General features: G+C 45.5%; 1 protein-coding gene across 4 annotated transcripts in view; it reads left to right on the top strand.

Moving 5' to 3' along the window:
• ARIH1 (ariadne RBR E3 ubiquitin protein ligase 1) overlaps positions 1-22,700 on the top strand; it is a 1,069,856-nt gene that overhangs the window by 669,437 nt on the left and 377,719 nt on the right. The window lies entirely within an intron of this gene.

Genomic DNA, 22,700 nt, shown 5'->3' with positions numbered 1-22,700 from the left:
ACTGGTTGTCCCCACCAGTCAAGGGAAGGAGCCACTCCGTTAAGAGTTCTCCTCGGTCGTCGGGAAAAAGTGGTGAGACGGTTCAGCAGGGCTCCACCGGGTGGTGTCGTCGAAGCAGGTCGGCTCAGCTCTTCCCTCGTCGGATTCTTGGTCCTGTGGCGACTTCTGAAGTCCCAGTCCCCAAAGCCCTGCTTTTATGCAGCAAACCCCCATTCACCCAGCCTAGCTGTCACTCAAACATGCTAAGTGGTGAGCCGGGCGGCTCACCACTTGGGCCAATCAGGACGGAGTGCGACTTGAGTTACCAAGGTAACTCAGTCCAGGGTGCCTAAATCCCCCTCCACCCCTCCTAAGTACCCCAGACAGAGTGGCACCACTTTGGAGGGCTTCTGTGGAGAAGCCCGCCAAAAGTGGAACAAAGGGCTCCACTTTGGGTCAGAGTTACAGAGGCGAACACCAACGCCATTTTAGAATCAAGTTTTGGCAAAAAGTCCCAACCGGAGTTATAAAAATAAATATATAAACCGGCGGTATGTTTAAGGCTACCGTAAATAAATAATTAAATGTGTTAGCCTAAAACAATGGGAAATCCCATAGGGAAATATTCGCGGTCGAATATAAAAAGTAGTTTCCACTGCCACCAGCCAAAACTCGATCAGGGGGGACGGAGACGTGCCCCCTCGACTAACAGACCCTGGGGCAATCGAATTGCCCCAGCCAGTACGTCCACAATATGATGGTTTGTACTGGTTCTGTTCAGGATTCAAGACTAGCAAAGTCTTTGGTGACTTTACATGCCCTGGGAGACAGTAGTCAGTCCCAGGGTATGGAGTCTATGTTGGGGAGTCCCTAGGACACCCCTGGGTCACGGCACAGAGGGTGCTGTGTGACCCACATCACAAAAATACATGAGGCCCTATGGGGTAAAAGACCCCATAGCCCATTCAACACAAGGTTTAACCAAGAAAACACACTTCAACATGTCCAAGAGTGAGGGTAAAAGAGTCTCACTCTTGGCAGGAGAAAAAAATTAAACCCCAGAAATCCAGCAAAGCTGCTGGGGGACTCACTAGGTAGGGAAATTCAGCCTAAACAGAGAATTCTCCCTAACACACGACATCTCAACAGAAGGTATCATGGTGGAAGATACCAGTGATTAAGACTTTCATGGAAGGAGTAAAAAGCATTCACCCTCCCATTTCTAACCCGGCTCCCGGATGGGACCTAATTGTGGTGTTAACTAGGCTTATGGGAGCTCCTTTTGAGCCCATGCACAAAGCAAGTCTTGAACACCTCACCTTCAAGACTGCTTTTTTAATAGCTATTACCTCCATTAGGAAGGTAAGTGAACTACACGCACTCTCTATTCTGGATCCCTTTGTAACAGTTCACAAAGATAAGATGGTTTTGCGCACTCACCCTAGATTTGCACCTCAAGTAATTTCCAAGTTCCATGTAAACCAGTCAAAAGAGCTACAAACGTTCTTTCAAAATCCTTCGAGCCTGGGGGAGAGAACCCTGGACACACTGGATATATGCAGAGCTGTCTTCTATATGGAAATAACTCGTCCACTAAGGAAAACAAATCATTTCAGTGGCAACAGGAAGAGGAGATGTAGTCTCCAAATCCACTATTTTTAGATGTATTGTCAATTGCATTACACTCTGCTACAATCTTGCTAAGAGCGAACTGCTCTCCAAGTCTAGAGCACATTCCACTCAAGGCACTAGGGCATCCATAGCAAATGTTCCTCTTGAGTCCATTTGCAAAGCGGCAACCTGGAGCTCTGTACACACCTTTACAAAACACTATTGCCTAGACGCTCATTCTAGGTCTGATTCTCAGGTGGTACAGGCAGTATTAAGACATCTTTTCACTACTGTTCCTTCTCACAACCCACCTCCAACTCTGGGTACCGCTCACTAGTCTATGCACAGCATGTGATTCTAAGCAGATTAACAAACATCAGAAGACATGCATTACTTAACGTAAAAGCATTTCTGATGGTTTTATCTGCTTAGATTCACATGCGCCCACCTTTCCTCCCCGCTCAGATGGAAGGAACTTGGACGTCTTACTACTTTCTCTCTTTTCTGTACTCACGATAGTCAAAAGGCTCCCTCTTGGCAGAAAAAATACAATCGAGGGATCTTGACGCGTGAGCGATTTTGGTACACGTCATGTAGGGATAGTGTTACAGGCACGCCCATGTCGACGTCCTCTTTCGATTCTCGAAAGACAAGATGCAATACTCCGCGGTTCCGACTGGATGTCGGACTATGCACAGCATGTGAATCTAAGCAGATACAACCATCAGAAATGCTTTTACGGTAAGTAATGCATGTCATTCATTTATTTCAGTCATTTGTTTAAGCCGCCTTCAGAAGGAAGCAATATATGTAACCATTATAATACACTTCAAAACACACTGTTTCTTTAAATCAGATTATACCCATTGGTGGATGGCACACACCGTTCCTACACCCTCAGGTGACTTAAATAGCTAGGACACTGTGGACATTGATTTATCATTGGCACATTTAGAGCAATGCTGAGTTTTTGGTGTTAAAAATTGAATAGAGGAATAAAACAAAGGTTAACAAATAATTCACAAACAAGTACGTACTTTTGAAACCTCCCAATGCAGAGTAAATTAACCCTTTTCTGGGGGAAAGGCCAAAGCACAATGTCAGAGGTAAAGCAGTCTCTCAGGGAGCCAGGACAGCCAATGTTAATTGTGTAATGCCAAGGGGAGCTGAGGATCTTCTTTTGCAGGTAGGTAAAAAGTCTTGCACAAAGTTTTTCGAAATGTTTGTTGAAAATAGAACACTTGAAGAGACACAAGCTGGAAGGCTTTTGAGGGGCAAAGCTTTGGCAACTCTGCAAGGTCACCAAGACAGGTCTCAACTGAGAGCAAGCAAGGATACACAACAAGGGGTAAGTTCTCTGACTTTACAGTACCTTTGGTTAGAAGAAATGGTTCAAGCTGGTTTATGTTCCTGTACAGCTCTGCGGATCCTGTTCCTGAGCCTCAGTCGTGGGGACAAGAGGGAAGACATCGGGCTACTCCTGCTCTGCAATAGGAAGGTCAGCGGCAGCAGTGGGCAAACTTCAATTCAGAGGGAGCCAGAGGCGGGCTTCACTCATGAATCCCGCCAAAGACAAAATGAGCAAAGGGAGCAAACCTGGTTTGGCGCGCAGAGTAAATCTCAAGAAGGCCCTTTCCAACAAGAAATGGCTAAAAAAAGACCACCAGGGCCATTTTGACGAAATGGGCACCGATGGGTGCCTTACTGCAGCTGCGAACGCATCCCGCAGTAAACACACAATGGTAGTAAAGAGTAAACCACTACCACCAGCCATTAATTGTAGAAAGGGTAACATATAATTGTTACATGAGAAACTAGACAAAGGGGATACTAAGTAACCCCCCCCCCCCCCCCAAAACCCTATGGTAAGATAGTGTGTGCTGGGTCTAGAAAGTTACAAAATGTAAGAAAAGTCCATTTCACTTCACTGCTCATGGAAACAGTAGTTTATACAAGAGAATGTATTTAAACCTTTGGGAAATCGAAGAGACTTCCCTCTGCCACTGCACTGAAGGTGCTGTGTTTTACAATGTAAAGATGATGCCTATGGGAGAGTTTTCCCTAACTCACCCTTCAGTGGTCCAATCGGGACCACTAGCGCAAACACTCATGCATATGACTCCAGACACAAACTAATTTGTGGAGTATGACTCCAGACACACTGAAACCGGTTTGTGGATTGGGGCCAAACAGTCCCAGCCCACATTCTGCCAGCAAACCCACACATCCCTTCAGTAGCCTCCCAAAAGCTACTCCTTTCCTGGGCACTGGAAGTAATTTGACGGATTATCCTGGCCTCGCGCCAGGAAGAAGGCTATAGAACAAGATGGCTAAAGAACAATCGGAAAAAATGTGGCATGGCCATGTTTGGACACGTCAATGCTACCACCAGCTTATCATTTTAGCACTCCTAGAGTTACCAAAAATCCTCTTCAAAACAAAACGTGTACCCCATTGTACTGCAGTGCAAGCTGCGTTGTACAATATGTTACCACAATTGATACAAAAGTAACCAAAAGTAGTAAAACAGTAACACGACTAAGTGAAACAATGTTTCCTAGAATCAACAGCCTGAAGGACATGTCAGTTTCCCCATAACATATGAGCAAAAGCATGTGCAGTGAAGCTTAAGGCTTCACTATACTGCAAAAAGAGCAGGTCAGCATCAAAAAGAAAAGCAAAAAATGTGGGGTTTCCATAAAGATGGAAGGAAAAGTGCAGTAAAGAGAAATCTTTCCTAGCACTATTCGGCAGAGGAGCTCCAGAGAGGACTACTCCTTCCCTTTGGCTGGTGGGAACAACCAATAACCAAGACTAACTTTGAAAAGAGCCATCCCCCGAGGTCCTAGGAGCTTCCAGAGCTTCAGAACCCCAATACCAGGAGAACTCCTGTCCATTTCGAGTGCATAGTTATGGAAAGGTCGAATTTGTCCAAATCTTTGCTGAACCCGTAAGGACACTCCAGAGATCCAATCCAACTCCCTCTCCCCCCCCCCCCCCGCAGTGCCCCTCAACAGAGTGTGGGACTGCAGTAAGTGAAGAAGATGGACCGGGCGATCCGGTCCTTTGTTTGTGCTGCCGAAAAGGCATCAAAACCGCAGAGTGAACTCAGAAGTTTCTGAAAGTTGTGCTACAGGTCCTCCCTTAAGACTGCTGCTTAGAGACACCATCCATTGTCCTGCCTTTCTTCAGACCAAGGAATTTGGAGGTCGGGTCTAAAGCTGCCACATCACGGAGAAGCCAGCACGAACACTTTATTCAAACCAAAGGTACTGTGGTGGAAAACATTTATTGCTTACCTGATTCCAAGAAGTCGCCCCAGAGGGTTGGAGTGCACCTGAAGCCGCTGCTTGTGTCCCCTTCTCAAGTCTGTTTTAACGTCTCATTTGTTAGTTGCTCTAATCTGCAGGAACTCTATTTACTGTTTGCCAAGACTTGAAGCCCTCCGAATTGCCTCCAAGTTTGTGTTTTTGGACTTAACATACTTGCCAGGTGAAGAAACCATCTCTAGAACTTGAACCAAGCTCATGTTGCACTAACCACTTATACTCTTACGTCCCGTCCCCTTTCCACCATACTGTATCGGCGTCCCTTCCAAAGGATGGGATACGGAACCTTTTCACCAGAAAAAAACCTCCTGCTTTAAATTTAGAGGCGCGCTGTGAAGGATTTCAATCAGGCGGCACACACCTTGGTCTCAGCCTAGGATGTAGCGCTCAATTGAGATGCCTTTCTCTTTATTTTATGCAGATTCAATTTGAGATGGTACACCTCGTATCACACCCCCTTTTTCAAATACCCTGGGTCACAATGGACCATGAACCAGGCCGGTTGGTCAAAATATAATATTTATTTTTAAAATTCAAAGGAACTCCTACAATGTTTCATATTGGGCAGCAATCACTAATGGGTGATAATTGCAGTTAAAATGGAAGCAGTGGACTTGATCTTCTCCCAGAACATATACACTGCGCAATTGAATAGGAGCAATTTTTGATTTTAGGAAAGATGGCACCCAAGTTAAGGTTTACCCCTGCAATCTTCCCTTAACCCACAAATACTAGAATTCTGAGTAGATAGAAAGAATAAGAGGCAAAAACAGACTTTACCCTTAGCATAGGCCTAAAATAACACTCACATTTTACAAATAATTGTGTGGCTAAGTTAGAATATACATAGGTTTTATCACAATAGCAGGCATGTTATCACTGGCAATCACAAGGCAATAGATCAGGAAAAGGCATACAATTCGAAAAGGAGTGGAATATTTAGAGTATGCTGCAGCCAAATGACACGTTGGAAAACTTGCAATTTTCTCAGTTCCTGCTTTAAATTACCCAAACGGTTTTAATAAAAACGGGTGAAATACTCTGATTTGGAGTGCATTTTTTGGGCTGGGGAATAGATATATATCACAGGGACAATATAGAGGTGAAAATAGATCTCTATATGGTGAATTGAGAGAGATTTGGAAGGTAGAGTGAGTTTCGTTTTTAGGAAAATGGAGCAGTTAAAAGTGAGAATCGGTTTTGAAAGAAAGGAAAATGCTACTTACACTAAATTATCCAGGCTATATTAAAGAGGAACCCAGTAAGCTCCAAGGTTGATTTGTGAGGTCAATCTTGTCACCCCAATGCTCAACCCAATGATAAAATATATGGAAATTTGTTTGATTATTCCAAATATAAGGGCTTATAATTTACACCAGACAAAATTGAAAAGAGATGGCGCTAGCACTTAAACATTAAGGACAGGATATGAGGATAATTCCAACAGTTTCAACAAGTTATCAGGGTGTAAATATGACTAAGAGTGGGATAAGGACAAAGGCAAGACAAGATAGGCTATTTATCTCTATGGGTTGGAGATTGTGCTTGCAGTCCACTTTTTAGTTTTGGGATTTTTGGACAATCAACTGGGTCTGCTCACCACACGGCGGTGTTCTTGGCAAAAGTCAGCTGGGCAATTCGGGTCACTGGATGGCTCCAGTACCACTGGATGCAGTCAGTGGGCAAGCAGTCAGTGGGCCGCAAGCCGGTCTGATTTCAGGATATAAAAGGTACCACAGCTCTTCCCCTTTTTAATGGGAGTCTAGTGGATTTCTCTGGATCAATGGCCTTGCTGGAGTAGGAATTTGCTATGCATGGGTTTTGCAGTGGGCTCTGGAGTAGGGCCAGTAATGCTTTGGCCTTGTAGTTGGAATCAACAAGATGAATGGAGCCTATCGGGAACGCAGCACAGGAACTTCAGGAAGAGTCTAGAGTCCTGTCATGGACTCTTATAATGCATAGTGATGTCATTGAAGTATATGGCTGGGCAGGCTTAGCTAAACACACCTCTAAACCACTAGATTGGTCAGGGGTGATAGTCCCTGCCTCGCTCTCAGCTGGTTGGATTTCAAGGGCAGGATGTCAGATTTATGATGTGAGTTTTACAATGTTCAAAAACCTCCCACAGTTACTTTAGTTAAAATCTGATTTTGCCACAAATGGTACATTTATACAGTTGAAGTCTCTTAGCAAATTACATAAACAGGTTGCAGTCCAACTCTGCAATCTGTGAGACATTGTTTTGTATGTTTCATAATCTTTGGTAATTTTCAGTGTGAAATGTTGGGCCTAAAATTCTGTGACTTTACACGTGCGTGCATACATACTATAATGGGGCCTATTTCTGTTAATTTTGAACATTCCATGTTAGGATACAAATTAAATCTGAACTGAAGAAAACGATCTCTGTACCAGGCTTTGGGGGCAATGACAAGTTACTTCGGGAGAACTCCATAAAGGTTTGTTTCTTCAGCTAGAGAAGCCGTAAGGTGATGAGTTTCTCTCCTCGATTGTAATGATACAATAACTATGCCACAACTTTTTCTTGACCTTGTCGGGGTAATGGCACATTTCCTCCCTATCTGACTGTAAGTCATTCAAAAGATGTCGACAGCAGTCAGACCACTGTCTCATTAGTACTTCATCTGTTCTTAAGTTCCAGAATTTCGTAGGGAACTGCTGGCAAGGAGAGTAGGATTTTCCGGTAGTGACGGGGATTTCCAGGTCACTCTTCCCCTTAATGAGATGAGCCCTAATTCATATTTTATCATGGCTGTTCCGATAATCTGTGGCAGATTCAGATTTCTTCTCCAAAACGAGCCCTCTAACAAAGGCCAGAGTTTCCAGGGGGTAAGTAAGAATGCCTCGACTCCAAAGGTTAACAATGGAACTACCTTAAGGCTAGGCTGTAGAACGATGATATCGGCTAGACGGAAAACGTTCTGTACTTTTTTCTGGATCCTTGTCCCTGACCAATCAGGCTCTTCAATCTTGTTTTAAGCTGGGGTTATCTTGGCTGGTCACAAGTGCTGTTAAAGTGGGTACCAAGATAGGTGATCTCTGACGTCACTCCCAGGCATCCCTGCTTTAGGCCCCTAAAAGTAGGAATGGATTTCGAAAGGGCACCCTCAGCATTTATCCGGACTTGTATGTTGTTGGAGTCGTAAAGTGTATTGATAGCCGACAGCAGATGGGGGTGGGGAGCAATTCCACTGTTCCATCTTTCTCCACAGCAGCTGACGATCCACACTCTGAAAAGCTTTAGACAAGTCCACAAAAGCCAGATATATCTTGGTTTTCCCATTGAAAGCTTTTCCCTTCAGTGAGTTAAGTAGGCCGAGATTTAGTTCTGTCCATTTCCTTCATGATGCCCGTTTGTTCAACTTCAAACAGACTTGACCTTAAACATTCTAGATATGTTTTAGAAGAAAAGCAGAGAACAGCTTGCTCATAGCGTCCAATAACGCAATCGGGCGGTATGTTCGGCAAGATTGAGTCGGCCGTGACTCTACCTCCATGATGAATGCCCAGTCACCATATTCTTAGTACTTGCCACCATATTGTATTATTAGCACCGCCCGCCGATTGCTCAGCCCTCTACTAGACACCTATTTGGTGTCACATCATATTGATCCAAACTACACTACAGTTAAGTGTCCGTTGCCTCACATATGTTAATGTTAAAGGACATTTGTACCGCGCACTATCACCACCAGAGTGGTCCCCTGGCGGTTCTGAAAAAGGAGGGGAGGATGAGTTAGTGGGACGAAGCAGGTAAAGTGCAAGAGAGCAGTGATGTGCTGTTGGCAGCCTCAGCCCGGTGGGTCCGTTGGCTGGGCCTGCGGTGTTTGCGGCTGGTAGACGTCATGTACTGTTGTGCAAGACTGTTTTTTTGTTTCGTTGTTGCAGTGTAGTGAAGTTTGTGTGGTTTGTTGTGCTGTAGGTTTGGTTGTGTTTGGTTTGGTGTTTGAGAGGTGTATGCAGAAAGGGAAATTCTTAGTAGGGTTGGTTAGTTTGCGTCTCTATCCTGAGTTGAGGCGCTCGGTTTGCGTGGTCTCCCCTGATGCAGCTCTGCCCAGATCTGGGTCCGACTGGCTATAAGGTTCCTTACTCTTCAGGCCCCCACCTTTAACATGCTCTCTGTTCTCCCCTTATTCTCCTTTAATACTCCTGTGGGAAGTGCATCTGCCAATTAGCGTGGACAGACCACTCTAGTGTCCTTCACCTTATCTCCTACTATAGCACCCCTTATAGCACCCATATTGCCCCTCCCTGCCCAAGCAGAAATGGAAAGAACATCACTATGGACAAAGTGATCCCTGCCATCATCCCCGCTCTAAACGCATTGCCAGACAACTTAGACCCCGATTCATTGGTCCATGAATATAACAAAATTATGCTCACTGCATTGGATAAGATTGCACCACTTAAACTTAGACCAAGGAAACCTAAAGCCCACCTAAACAAATGGTTCACTCCAACTAAAAGACCATCGCCTCCTAAAAAGAAAATCCGAAACTACTTGGAGACTACGTCCATCCAATGAAAACAAAAGTAGATTAGCCAAAATCTCCATGCAATATAAAAATGAAATCTGTCTGGCCAAACATAACTCCTATAACAAACGTATCTCCAACTCTAATTCAAGTATGAGGGAACGCTTCACTATACTTAAAGAATTAGAGTCTCCGGTCCGATACCTGACATCTGCACCAAAAATAAAACCTGGTGTTAAGACATTCAAAATGCCTTAGCCAATAAGGTAAAGACACTTGAAATCAAAATCAACCAAAAAAAGGACTCCCTGAACTTACAGGAGCCCCCTAATACCACTTGCCCAAGTGACACATCCACTGCCCAGGCCACTAGATTCCGCTTCACCAAAACCTCGGCCCTAGAGGTAGAGCAAGTTATCCTATCTCTTAAACCCTCCAGTTGCAAAGGTGACCACTGCCCAGCTCAATTTATAAAAGACGCCGCCAGAGACTTGTCCCCATTTATATCCAAGCTGATCAATGCCTCCTTCACGTCTGGCACCATCCCTTCCAACCTGAAACAATCTTGGGTACTCCCCTTACTAAAGAAACAGACCTTAGATCCACTCATACCTACCAATTACCGTCCTATCACGACGGTACCATTCCTCCTCAAAATACTGGACAAAGTCGCATACTTACAGATCCCAAACCTCTTGAAACATACAAACTCCTGGGAGTAAGACAATCTGGCTTTCGCCCACTTCATGGGATGGAAACTGCCCTTACTGATTTAAAAACTAAGATTGATGAGCTGAGAGATAAAGGCAAGACAGCCCTCCTACTTTTAGATCTCTCAGCTGCATTCGATCTTGTGGACCACAAGGTCCTGTGCCATCACTAAGACTCTGCAGCTCACTTCTCCACAGAAGCTATCAAATGGATTGAATTATTCCTGAGTAACAGAACCATGAGGGTCTTCTCCATCAGCAGCAGCAGATCCAGTACCTATCACGTGTGGTGTACGCCAGGGGTTTTGAGTCTCCCCCACTCTGTATAACATATTCACCAAACCTTTGTTCGATGATCTGGATCTTCTGGGTATCAGCTACACTAACTTCGCAGATGATGCACAGATTCTCCTCCCTCTTTCTGGGGATTATGACAAGGATTTGGCGCTGGTGAACAGAGTATATCTCATCCAGACATGGATGGCCACACACGGAATATGCCTGAATGATGAGAAGACAGAGCTTTTAATCCTGGGTACTCACTCCAACCTTAAACTAGATCAGAAATATTCCTCATTTACTATACATGGAAATATCATCCAAGTAACCAAGGTCGTCAAAACCCTTGGTGTTTACCTCGATGCAACTATGTCCTTCGACAAACAAGGGAAGTCACTGGCCTCTACCGCCTACACCTGCAAGCTTATCAGGGCAGGTAAGCCATTCCTCTCAAATGATAGCTGTATGACACTGGCTAGAGCACTAGTCTTATCTAGATTAGATTATTGCAACACTCTATACAGTGGAGCCAATAAAGTTATTATCAAAAGATTACAAACTCTTCAAAATAATGCCCTTAGATCGGCATTAGCCATTAATAAAAGAGCATATCTCTGCTACTAGAAGGCAATATAAATGGCTCTCCACTCACAATAAAATACTGCAAAAAACTGCCTCCTTGACCCACAAAACACTAAACAATGCTGCCCCAAATTACCTATCTGATAGATTAAACAGAAGAACGACTCTTAGACCAACTAGAGCTGGCAATACTAACTGTCTGGTGGTCCCTAGATTGTCTGGACCAAAATCGGCAGCAAGGGTTTCCCTGTGAAGGCGACTACACTTTGGAACTCCTTGCCATATGAGCTCAGAACTGACCAAGCATATTTACACTTCAGAAAAAATCACATCAGTTTACTCAACTCTTCGGATCACTAATACATATACATTAGATCACCTTGTAAATATACTGTAAATAATATACTGTGAATATTTTGCTTCCCTGAACCCTACTTGCTATAACATATACACCTGTCTATACCTTGCTCTATATTCATACCTGTAACCAGATTGTATTTTATGCTGTGACTGTAATACTTTTACCTTTTTGTAACCTGTAAACTGTGTATCTCCTTTTTGTTGCGCCCTGTTACTTTCGGATTTGGTGCGCATTAGAAATAATAAACAAATAAACATTGTTATGTTAATGTTAAAGGATATTTGTACCGCACACCCATCGCCACTGGAGTGGTCACTTGGTGCTCTGGCAGCTCTGAAAAGGGAGGGGTGGGGGGTAAGTTAGTGGGAATAAGCTGGAAAAGTGCAAGAGAGCAGTGATGTGCTGTTGGCGGCTTCGGCCCAGATGTCTGTTGGCTGGGCTAGGGGTGTTTTATGGTCGGTAGGCATCGTCTGCTGTTGTGCGGGTCTGTGTGGTTGGTTTGTTGTAGTGAAGTTTGTGTGGATTGTTGTGTTGAAGGCTTGTGGTTGTTTGGTTAGAGTTTGAGAGGTGTATGCAGAGGAGGGAAATTGTTAGTGGATTGTTTAAATTGGCCTCGCTGTCTGGGGATGAAGCGCTAACTTTCCGTAATCTCTTCGGGTGGGGTGTGTGTGCCTCTCAGCCTCTCAGTCTAAATTTAGGGCTATTCGATCCTCAGTTGCTTTGCCACCTGGCATTCTCTCTCATTCATAACCAAGTTGGGCACAGGCAGCCCCTGTTTGGCAGCCAGGGTTATTCCCTCCATATGTGGCGGCTGATCAGCATTCATCGTCTTATTCAGTGGCTCATGCCTGAAACTACTTGCTACTGCATGTTACTGCTCCCCACCCCTTTGGAACGTGGCAGATGTCAACGCTTGGTTATGTCCAGGGGTGGCATCTGCTTTCATTCACAACTCCCTTCGGTCATTGCACCTCCCAGTGTCCAAAACTTGGTTTGAGGGTCGCAAGTGTAGCTGTTCACACAACTCTGTGCAGCTGTGATCTCTAAAAGCAAATATGGCGCGGGTGAAGTTTTTTGCTGGAGGTAGGCTAGGGATGTGGATTTCTATCCTTGCGGGTGTCGCTTGTGGCCTGTTCGACTTGGCGTTCTGTCTTTTGTTGTAGTAAGAGTTACTTTGCTTGGTTCTGGATGTTGTCAGTGTTGTCCTAGATTTGTTCTTTCCTTTGCGGTTACTGTTCGGTAGTTTAGCTTTTTCAGTTTGAATCTGTGATGTTGAAGAGCCAGGTTTTTAGTAATTTTCTGAATTGTAGGTGGTCTTTGGTATTTCTTTTGTGACGTTCCAGGTTTTTGCAGCTAAATGGGAGAAGGAGGTGCCCCCAAGTTTTTTCTTACGGTATGGTTTTTGTTCCAGACGGATTTCGTTGCTTGATCGGAAGGGTCTCGTTGGCTTGTAGATTAATTTCTTTTGTAGGAATTCAGCTCCTTGTCTGCTGATTGCCCTGTGTGTTATGCACATTGTTTTGAAGGTGATGCGATATTTAACTGGGAGCCAGTGCAGTGCTTTTAGGGCTGGAGTGATGTGGTCTCTTCTGGATAATTTGAGGAGCATTCTTGTTGCTGTGTTTTGGATCCGCTGTAGTTTCTTCAGGAGGTATTCTGGTATCCCGAGAGAGAGGCTGTTTGCATAGTCGATTCTTCACATGAGGGCGACAATTGAGTTTTTGGTGGGTGAAGGAGAGGAAGGGTAAGATTTTTTTCTTGCCTTGTGAAGGAGGAAGAAGCATTTCTTGATCATAGCTTTTATTTGTGGTTCTAAGGTTAGGGTGTTGTCTATCAGGACTCCCAGATTTTTTACTAACTTAGATGAGGTTAGTGCAGTTCCCATTTCCGTTGGCCATGAAATATAGGTGCTGTTCTCTTGGTTTTTGGATATAATCATGATTTCTGTCTTTCCTGGACTGATTTTCAAGTTGTCGTTCATCCATTTAAAGTAGTCTTTTAGACACTCGATTAGGGTTGAATGATCATCCTGAGAGTCTTCGATTTTGTAGCTGATTTGAGTGTAGTCTGCGTAGTTGTACTGGAGTTTGGTAGATGAAGTACAGTGTTGATAGTGAGGACCCTTGTGGTGCTCAAGTTGTTAACTTGCGGGGTGGATTTGAAGGGCTTTATCCATACGGTTTCTGTTCTGTCTGCTAGGAATGATTTAATCCAGAGTAATGCCATGTCCTTTATTCCAATGTCTTCTAGTCTTTTGGTTAGGGTGTCATGGCTAACTGTCGAAGGCTGCGGAGAGGTCGAGCAGAATCAGGGCTGAGATTGTGTCGAGTCCGCGTTTGTTTTTAGGTCGTCCCAGATGTATAGTAGCGCTGTTTCAGTTCCTCTTGTGGGTCTGAAACCGACTTGTGCCTGTTCTGACAGATGGTGTGTTTCTACGTATTCTTGGGTTAATTTCTATATGTATGTTTCCAGGAGTTTTGCCGGGTAGGGAATGTTTGAGAGTGGTCTGTAGTTGGAGAGGTCTTCTACGTTGCCACTTGTGTTTTTTAAAAGTGGTTTGATATATGCTGATTTGAAGGTTCTTGGTACGGTTCCTGTTGCTAGTGAGAGATTTACGTTTCTGTAGTATTCTGATGGAGTTCCTTGTGCGATAATTGATTAGTATATGTCCGGTGGGCATGAATCCATGGGTGACCCTGCTTTCTTGCTGTTTCACCAACAAGACGAAGGCCTCTGCTGATATTTCGTGAAGGTTTTGGAGTTTGTGTTGTGGTTCAGTGTTAGGTCTGGTTGGTTGAATGTTGTGGTTGGTCTGTTTTTGTATGATTTGTCGGATCTCGTTGATTTTGTTGTTGAAGTGGTCTGCCAGGTCGTTGCAAAGCCAAAGAGGGGGTTGGGGTGTCCTCGCAGCCTGGTGGGTTTCTCATTACTTTAATGATGTTGAACATTTCTTTGTGTTAGCGGCATTGGTGATTGTCATCATAATGCCTTCTTTGTCTTTTGGATTTCCTTCTTGTATGCTCGGATTTATTTTTTAACAGTATTATTTTTGTCTGGTTTCCTCCATTCCAGTTCCATCTTCTTGTTGCCCTTTTTCATGGTGCTCAGTGGTGTGAACCATTTTGCAGTGTACTTTTTTTGGATGGCGTGAACCGTTTTTCTGGTGTGATTATTTTTTTATTTTTTTTTGTTCTTCCCAATTGTCAGAGATCCATTTGTGTAGTAGCTCCGCTTTCCCGTCTAGGTCAGCCAGCTCTAGTTCTGTAATTTAGTGTGGGCATCTCCAGCTGTTCGAAGAGGTTGCTTGCTTTGACGGTTATCCAGTTTCTTTTTGTGGTGGTTGTGGGTTTGGGGGCTTGGATGCAGAGCAGAGTTGGTAGTCTGATGAATGGTATGATGAGATGGTCGCTCCACAGTATTTGGATCGGTGGTGCCGTGGTGATAAGTTTATCTTTGGCGAAGATTGTGTCGAGGGTGTGTCCTGCCGAGTGTGTTGCCCCTTTGACCAGCTGTCGTCATGTCATGGTTGTAAGTTGTCAATCAGTGAGTTTTGGGAGTTGGCTTGACTTGCTTCAAGCCAGATGTTGAAGTCCCCCAGGATTATTAAATGTTTGTGCTTGATGGCTATGTTGGTGATGGCTTCTATGAAGTTATCGACGAATGTTGCATCTTATGACGGTGGTCTTTACACCAGGATGAATGTGATGTTGGTTTTTGCGTTCGCTGAAAGGTGTATGACCATAGTGTTCGCAGTTGATGTTGAGAGGTTTGTCTATTTTTATTTTTAGATGTCCTTTGAATGCTATCGCAAGGTCTCCTCCTTTTTTATTCTTCCTGTTTATTTGAAGGCATTTGAAGTTGGTTGGGAGGCAGCTTTGGAGTGCGATTTTGTAGTTGTCGTCCAGCCATGTTTCTGTGATGAATAGGATGTCAATGCTGTTGTCATGGAGAAGGTTAAAGATCTCTGTGTTTTGACATGGATCTTGCGTTTATTATATTGCTCTGGAGATTAGAGGTGTGGTTTGTGCTTTGTTGGGGTCGTCTTCTGATCGGTGTTGGAGTTTCCTTTCAGGTGGATCTCTAGTTGAGGTGTTGGTACCGGTGCGTCTGTGTCGTTAAAGTTGTTCTAGGTTCAGTCTTGGGTTTTTGTTTTCATCAGGATCTTCTTCCAAGGATCTCGGGTGTCGAGTGGAAGTTGGTCTTGATTTGGTGATGTTGGGAGTTATTGCGTTGAATGTGTTTTTTGTTTCTAGCGTTGTCCATTCTTCTGCGCAGTTGTTAGTTTTTCTGTTGCAGATTCTCGCGTTGGTTCGATATGGTGACTGGTTGTTTAAGAGGCATGGTGATAAGTGGAGGGATTTGTCTTGTCTCTGTGTTGGTTAGGTTGTCGTTCCTGTCAGTGGGAGTGTATTCTGCAGTTGCAAGTTTCTGTTGCTGTTCTGGTGTATATATTTCTGCTCTTTTTCTTTCCCTCGGAACAGGTCGCTTGCACAGCATTTTCAGTTTGAGTGTTTGGTCTTAATTTGCTTTGGTCCGGTTGTCTTGTGGTGTAGTATTGGCTGTATGGAATTGTCCGCTACAGGAGACTACACCAGCCTTGTCCTCTTGGCAGTAGGTAACCCAACCTTTGCTATATGCCTGTAGTACACAGGTTGGTAGTGACTGAGCAGCCAGGTCTGTCACAAGAGGGGTCAATATGAGCTGTAGGGTTGTAACCGTTTCACAGTGACAGGTATTCAAATAACACTTATACTCAGGGTTTCTTGATAAAATAATTATTTATTAATTTAAGTCAGTTTTAAAATAAGCCTTTAGAATATGCAACACTTCAAAAAGTACATTTAAGGCAATACTGAGGTTTCTGAAATAAGGAAAAGGTTAGGGAAGGAAACAAAGGTTAACACGTTTCTCAAACAGGTAAGCACCTTTTCAATCCACCAAAGCAATATAGGTCAATCCTTTCCCAGCTATACAAGTAAGGTATGTATGACTTTTTGTAGGGACAGATCAACACAGTCACAGGGTAAGAGTCTTCAGGGAGCCAGGACAGCAAATGTCAATTGAGCAAAGTCTAGGGGAGCTGAGGCACTTCTTGAAATTAGCACAAAAGTCAAAGAAATCACTATTGGGCCACAAGCTGGGAGGCTGTTGAAGGGCAAAGCTGCAAGCAACTCTGCAAAAGGCAGCAAATGCAAGTATCCAGTGAGAGCAAGCAAGCTACACACAAGATGCAAGTACCCCTAGTTACACAGTACCTTGAGTCTGAAGAAAGGTTCCAGCTGGCTTCTGTGCCTGTTGCAGTTCCTGCAGATCCCGTTGTTCCTGGGCCTCAGTCATGGGGACAAGAGGGAGGACGTCTGGGGACTCCTGCACTACGGTTTGAAGGTCAGCGGCAGCAATGGGCACACTTCAGATCAGCAGTACTTCGCAGTTTCAACTACTTGCAAATAGCACCACCACGGTTCTTGGACACCTTGTGGACTTTACTTGCTTCTGGGGTCCAGCACTCTGTTGAGGTGTCTCAGGCTTGGTTAGTCTTTCTTCGAGCAAGTCCGGCGGATCTTCCTCGAGCTGAGGTCCGTTTTAAAGGCGATGCCCCTGATTATGGTGGTCCTGTACCCTGGCACTCGGTTCCTGCAGCTGCAAAGAAGTACAGCCAGTAGGGAGGGGTTCCAGTCCAGTTCGTCTTGGGGCTGATTGGTCCCACCAACCCAAGGGGAGGAGAAGTCCTTGCAGGTCTTCTCTAGTCGATTAGAACTTCAGCAATGCAGCAGGGCTTCACCAGGAAAAACAAGGGTCCAGGAGGGTGCAGCAAGCTTCTCTTCCAGTTTCTTGTTCGGTTCCTTCGTCCAGTGGTACTCTGCCTTCCTTGCAAAAGATCTCACCTTTTTATGCAAGTTTCTCCAATTCATTTTGCAACCAACTGTCACTTGCACAGCGGGGTGGCTATCCTGCAAGGCTAGCCAGCCAATTACCTTTGGGAGCATTCCTGTAACTAAGGAGACTAAGTAAGCACAAGGAGTTTTGGGAACCTCCCTCGCTTTCTGCCCTGCTTACACGCTGGAGTCAGAGGCGGGCTTCAGCAGTGAACCCCGCCGAAGAAAAAAGGAACAAAAGGAGAGAAGGACATGTCCAACAAGAAATGGCGAACAAAGACGAGGGCCATTTTGACAAAATGGGCACCCATGTGTGCAATACTGCAGCTGAGGATTCAGCCTGCGGTAAAAATGCACAATGGTAGGAAAAATAAACCACTGCTACCAGCCATTAATTTTAGAAAGGGTAACGTAAACATGTTAAATAAGAAAGTAGACAAAGGGGATAGTAAGTAACCCCTTCAGCAGTCCACATAAGATGGTGTGTGTGCTGGGTCTTCAAAGATATTAAAAAGGTACATAAAGTCCATTTCACTTTACTTCTCTTGGAAACAGTTTATCCTAGAGAAGGTATTTAACCTTTGAGAAATCCAAAGGACTTCTCTGTGACACTGCACTGAGGGTGCTGTGTGTCACAAAGACGATGCCCATGGAGTTTGTCAGACTCCAAAACCAAAAGAAATACCAGGTTCAAATCAAAGAAAAATACATGCCTGAGGATCGAACTCCATGAAGGCTCACCCTTGCCCTCAGCTGCTGAGAATATGGGAAGAGGCACACTGCATACTGCCTCCGTCGATGTCTGAAGCAGTGATCAGTCCTGCTAAAGCCCAATAGACCAGCCTCAGATGAGTTCATACAGACCGCTGTCACTAATTAATTTGGACACAAACATTTTTGCAAAATTATTAGCCACGATGCTACTCCCACACATGACAACTAGTCCACCCTGATCAATCGGGATTAATTCCTGGTCGGACGACGGCCTTCAACTTACGTAGGCTCTACTCTTGCGTCCCGTCCCCTTTCCTCCATACTGTATGGGCGTCCCTTCCATGAGATGGGAAACGGAAACTTTTTCACCAGAAAAAAAAAAAGTTCTTCGCCTTTAAATTTAGCGGCGCGCGGCCCAGTGAGCATGCGCTGGCCTGACTCTGCCCTCCAGCACCACACCTCGGTCCCCTTTTCCACATCAACGGGAATGGGCCAAATTCACCAGCGCTCTTAGGTTTGGCTTCGTCCATGTAATGCCACACGCGGATGATACTTTTTCTTTTTTTGTCTTATCTATCATTCATTTACTTGATCCTCAGGCGTCACAATACGCAAGAGTCTTGGTAGAAGTCGGGCCCAGCGGGCTAAGCAACAAGTCGCAGGCACGTGGCAGGCAGCTCGACAAAATGGCCGCAGCACCAGAAAGGGGCACCCGTTGGATGCCATTCCACGAATTCGGCGAAGAACGAGTGTCAAGGTGGGACAGGCCTCAACCAGGTAGCCTACAGTCTACCCTTCATTTGCGCAGGGCAACTTTCCTTTGCGTCCATATGGACAGGGTAGGCAGCGGCTCCAGCAGCCCCCCTCTACCCTGTCGGTATCCCCTGCCACCTCTTTGGCCAGTGAGGAGGTGCTCTTCGAGAAGTTTCTTGGCCTCATGAGGTCTCCTCAGATGGGGGGCGGGAGGAGTTTATAATCAAGGACGCAGTCAGGGAAGTCCTACACCCCATACTAACTGCACCACAGACTAGTCCATCGGGCCCCCGGCCCTCGTCAGAGCGCAGGGCCCCCACATCTACACATACCTCGACGACTGGCTCGTGCAAGGCTACATCTCTGGAAACGGTTCTCCATTCTTCCCATGCCCTTATGAATACACTGCACGACCTGAGCTTCTCGCTCAACCTCAAGAAGCCACTGTTGCAGACTCCGACATTCTTGGGACTCCTTTGGGACATGTGCTCCGAGGGTTTTCCCTTCGAAGGACAAAATCTCGGCCATCAAGAGGCCCACCGCCCACTTCCTCAGCAGAGAGGTGACCTCGGCATGGTGGTACCAACCTCTCCTCGTCTACTGGCGGCGGTCCTGTTACCTGTGCCGCACACGAGACTAAGAATGAGAAGGATTCAGCTGCACTTCACGGCCTCCTGGAATCAGGAGCAGGCCTTGCAACCCGAGATCATCAACGTTCCTCCATCTCTCCACCCGGACCTAACCTGGTGGTCCATGGACTGCAAGCTACAGACGGGAAAGCCCTTTCGGCCGCCCTCTCTGCAGGCCATCACCACAGACTCCTCTCTCGAGGGCTGGGGAGCAACCCTGGACGAGCTCTCGGTCCACGGCACCTGGACTCGACAGGAGCAGGAATACCACATCAATTGGTTGGAGCTGAACGCCATCTGGCTAGCACTCGGGGCATTCCTACCACTTCTCAAGGGCAAGGCTGTCCTCATCCAGACAGACAACTCGACCAGCATGTACTATGTCAACAAGCAGGGAGGCACCAGATCGCCTCCTCTGTGCAGACTGGCGATCAGCATGTGGGAATGGGCCCTGGAAAACGACATTTACCTCTCGGCAATCCACCTCCCGGGGGAATCCAACCTGGAGGCGGACAGGCTCAGCAGGCTGGGATCGTACAATTACGAGTGGCAGCTAAACGACCTTGTTGTTCAGGAGATCTTCAACAGGTGGTGTCACCCCCAAGTAGATCTCTTTGCCACCTGGCACAACAAGAAGTGTCCCCAGTTTGCATGCTGGCAGGGTCACGGCCCCGGCTCTCCGTGCAATGCATTTCACCTCCAGTGGACCGGCATGAAGGCCTATGCCTTTCCGCCCACTACCCTGATCCACAGGGTAATCTGCAAGATCAAGGAGTCTCAGACTCCTCATAATTCTGATTGCTCCATGGTGGCCTGCCTCTCGGCGGTGCCCCCTATAAACCTCCCGCCGGGCCCAGCACATCTTCTAGCACAGCGGGGGGGGGGGGTAGAATCATCCACCTCGCGCCAGGGAAACTAGCCCTTACATCGTGGTACCTGAAGAGGTAACGCTTTGGCACCTTAGCCTCTAATAGACCAATCTGGAGATCATACAGGGCGACAGGAGCAAAGCCACCAGGGCCCAGTACAAAAGCAAATGGACCAAATTCTGCCACTGGGCAGACTCCAAGGGAATTGACCCCTTGGCCTGCAAGTTGAACGACATGCTCTTTTTCAGCGAATGTCATAGGCCCGAAAATTTTTTATTACTTTACCAATGTCCCTGTATGGCCGGGGCGCATTCTTTGATCTCTTGCTGTGGGCTTCACATGGCGCACAGACATATCACAGATGAAGTTGGAAGACCAGACCATATGATCAGGGAGGGCTCCAAGCTCTTGACTTTCAGCTATATTATGAAATGGAACAGGCACGTTTCGCTGGGTACTGTCACCTCCTCTCAGGATCAACTGTTGCACACAGGCCTGGAGAATTACAGCGCATCCCTTTCAGACATGCTCACAATAGTATTGGGCAACTGGCACACAGATGCATGCACTTTAGACCCAGTTCTTATGACTATCAATGCCTGGACCAGAATATTTAAGCGACTGAAAGTCACGGAACGGGTACGCGGGCACAATCCCCCTATGGAATTGCACTGAGAAAATAGGCACTAACCCCATCAAAACATTTCAGTATTACAGAATCGGAGTGGCTGTTTGGGCGTGGGGGCGCTCTGGCCATCGTTCCTAACTGAACCCACTGAGTACGGAGAGCTGAGTTTGGTAACGGGCAGTAACCCCAGGGGCTTATTATCCAAATTCTATAAATAATGCCAAGACTCACTGAAGCAACCCATTAAGGTTAAGGAAAGGCGGGGGGGCTGATATAGGAACCGTGCTGGAAGATGCACAGTGGACCCGCTGGTGCCGCCTGACAAAGGAGGTCTCTCAATGCTAGACGCATTTGTGCAATTCAAGATCCTTCATAGACTACACTACACTCCCACAAGAGTCGCCAGGTTTGCCCCGCTAACTTCTAGTGCTTGTCAAATGTGGTGCGGAGATAGCCAATGCATCATATGTAGTGGGACTGCCCTAAAATAGCCCAATTCTGGCAGGAGGTGGCAGCAGTAGTGCATACATGTACGGGAATCCCACCAGACCTGACACTCCCAAAATACTTGTTTAGCGATATCGGAAAGATCGCGATAAAGCTCTGATGCCTCTTTAATCTGAGTTGCCTGTTGGCCAAAAAATGCATTGGATTGAGATTGAAATCTAGAACAGCACCTGACATTAAAATGTGGATTCAAGAAATGACCTATACCAACCAATGTGAGGAGGCCTTTGTGACTCTTGTGACACCATGCTGTAGACCAAAGAATATCTGGGTGCCATTTCGTGAATATTTAACTGCGCAGAACACTGTATAATTCAAGCTACATGGGATCTGAAGGTTATTAATCGCATACCTTAAGAGGCACAAATATATCTGTATAATTGTTACTTTGACTTAAATATATGCTGCAACTGTATTGCAAAATGTCTTGATGTCTTTTTGTCACTGCACTGAAAAATAGTTTTTTTTTTTATTTAAAAAAGCCTGCCGCTGGACACGCTCTAGCCCCTTTGTGTGCTGAATTAAGGAAAGCTGCATGCCCATTCAAAATCAGGAGTGTAGTGAGCCATGTCTCTTGTAGGAAAATGTAACCCCCAGTTCTTTGCTTTAGAAACTCTGATGAATTAAACATATTTTCCTATAAAACCGTTGTTTTTGTGCTACCACGTCTTATCCTATTAATGGTTCAAAGGAAACCAACGGCTTGTCCGAGCACCTCCCTTGTTTCTCCACAACAACTTAACCCTGTTTGTTGTTACCATGTCTCTTGTAAACATATGATGTCCAATTTACCAGAGAGAATCATTGGGTCAGAACTTAGATTGGTAAAGCCCCTTGTAATCCAAAAGACCATCTAGAATGATGAGGTTTGTTAGTTGGTGGGGGGATAGTTGTGCATCAACCCACCCTCCGCTTACTCATTCTCTTCCTGCTAGTATATAGGATGCTTCAAGAGTAATATTGATCTCGTTGAACGTGTATCCCCGGTAACTTTAGTTCTCATCTCACCTTTTCGTGGGTCTAATGTGACCGGGTTCTCCACCAGAGACTGTGTACGCCTCTGCTGTTGGTTGGTATCACGGGACAATAATGGCATTTATATAACACTAGTACACTTTGTAGATTGAGGTTTGCAGAAAGAAAAAGTTAGATGAAGGAAACGGGTTAAATGGGTTCACAGAGCATGTGAGTATACTTAAAATATTCCAATGAAGTCTAGACAAAAACCTTTCCCAGCAATAATGGTTAAAAACCAAGTTATCACTTCCTGAGGGACAGTAAACATTAGTCAAATGGACTAGAAGTGTCTGCAGGGAGCCAGGTCAGCCAAAGTCAATTGGAGCACAGTCTATGGAGCAGAGGCCCTTCTAAGATCAG

This window comes from Ambystoma mexicanum, chromosome 11, assembly GCF_040938575.1.
Source record: "Ambystoma mexicanum isolate Mex_15411 chromosome 11, UKY_AmexF1_1, whole genome shotgun sequence".
NCBI classification, from domain to species: domain Eukaryota; kingdom Metazoa; phylum Chordata; class Amphibia; order Caudata; family Ambystomatidae; genus Ambystoma; species Ambystoma mexicanum.
The sequence above is the reverse complement of the archived record's forward strand: the minus strand, read 5'-3'. Positions and strand labels throughout refer to the sequence as shown.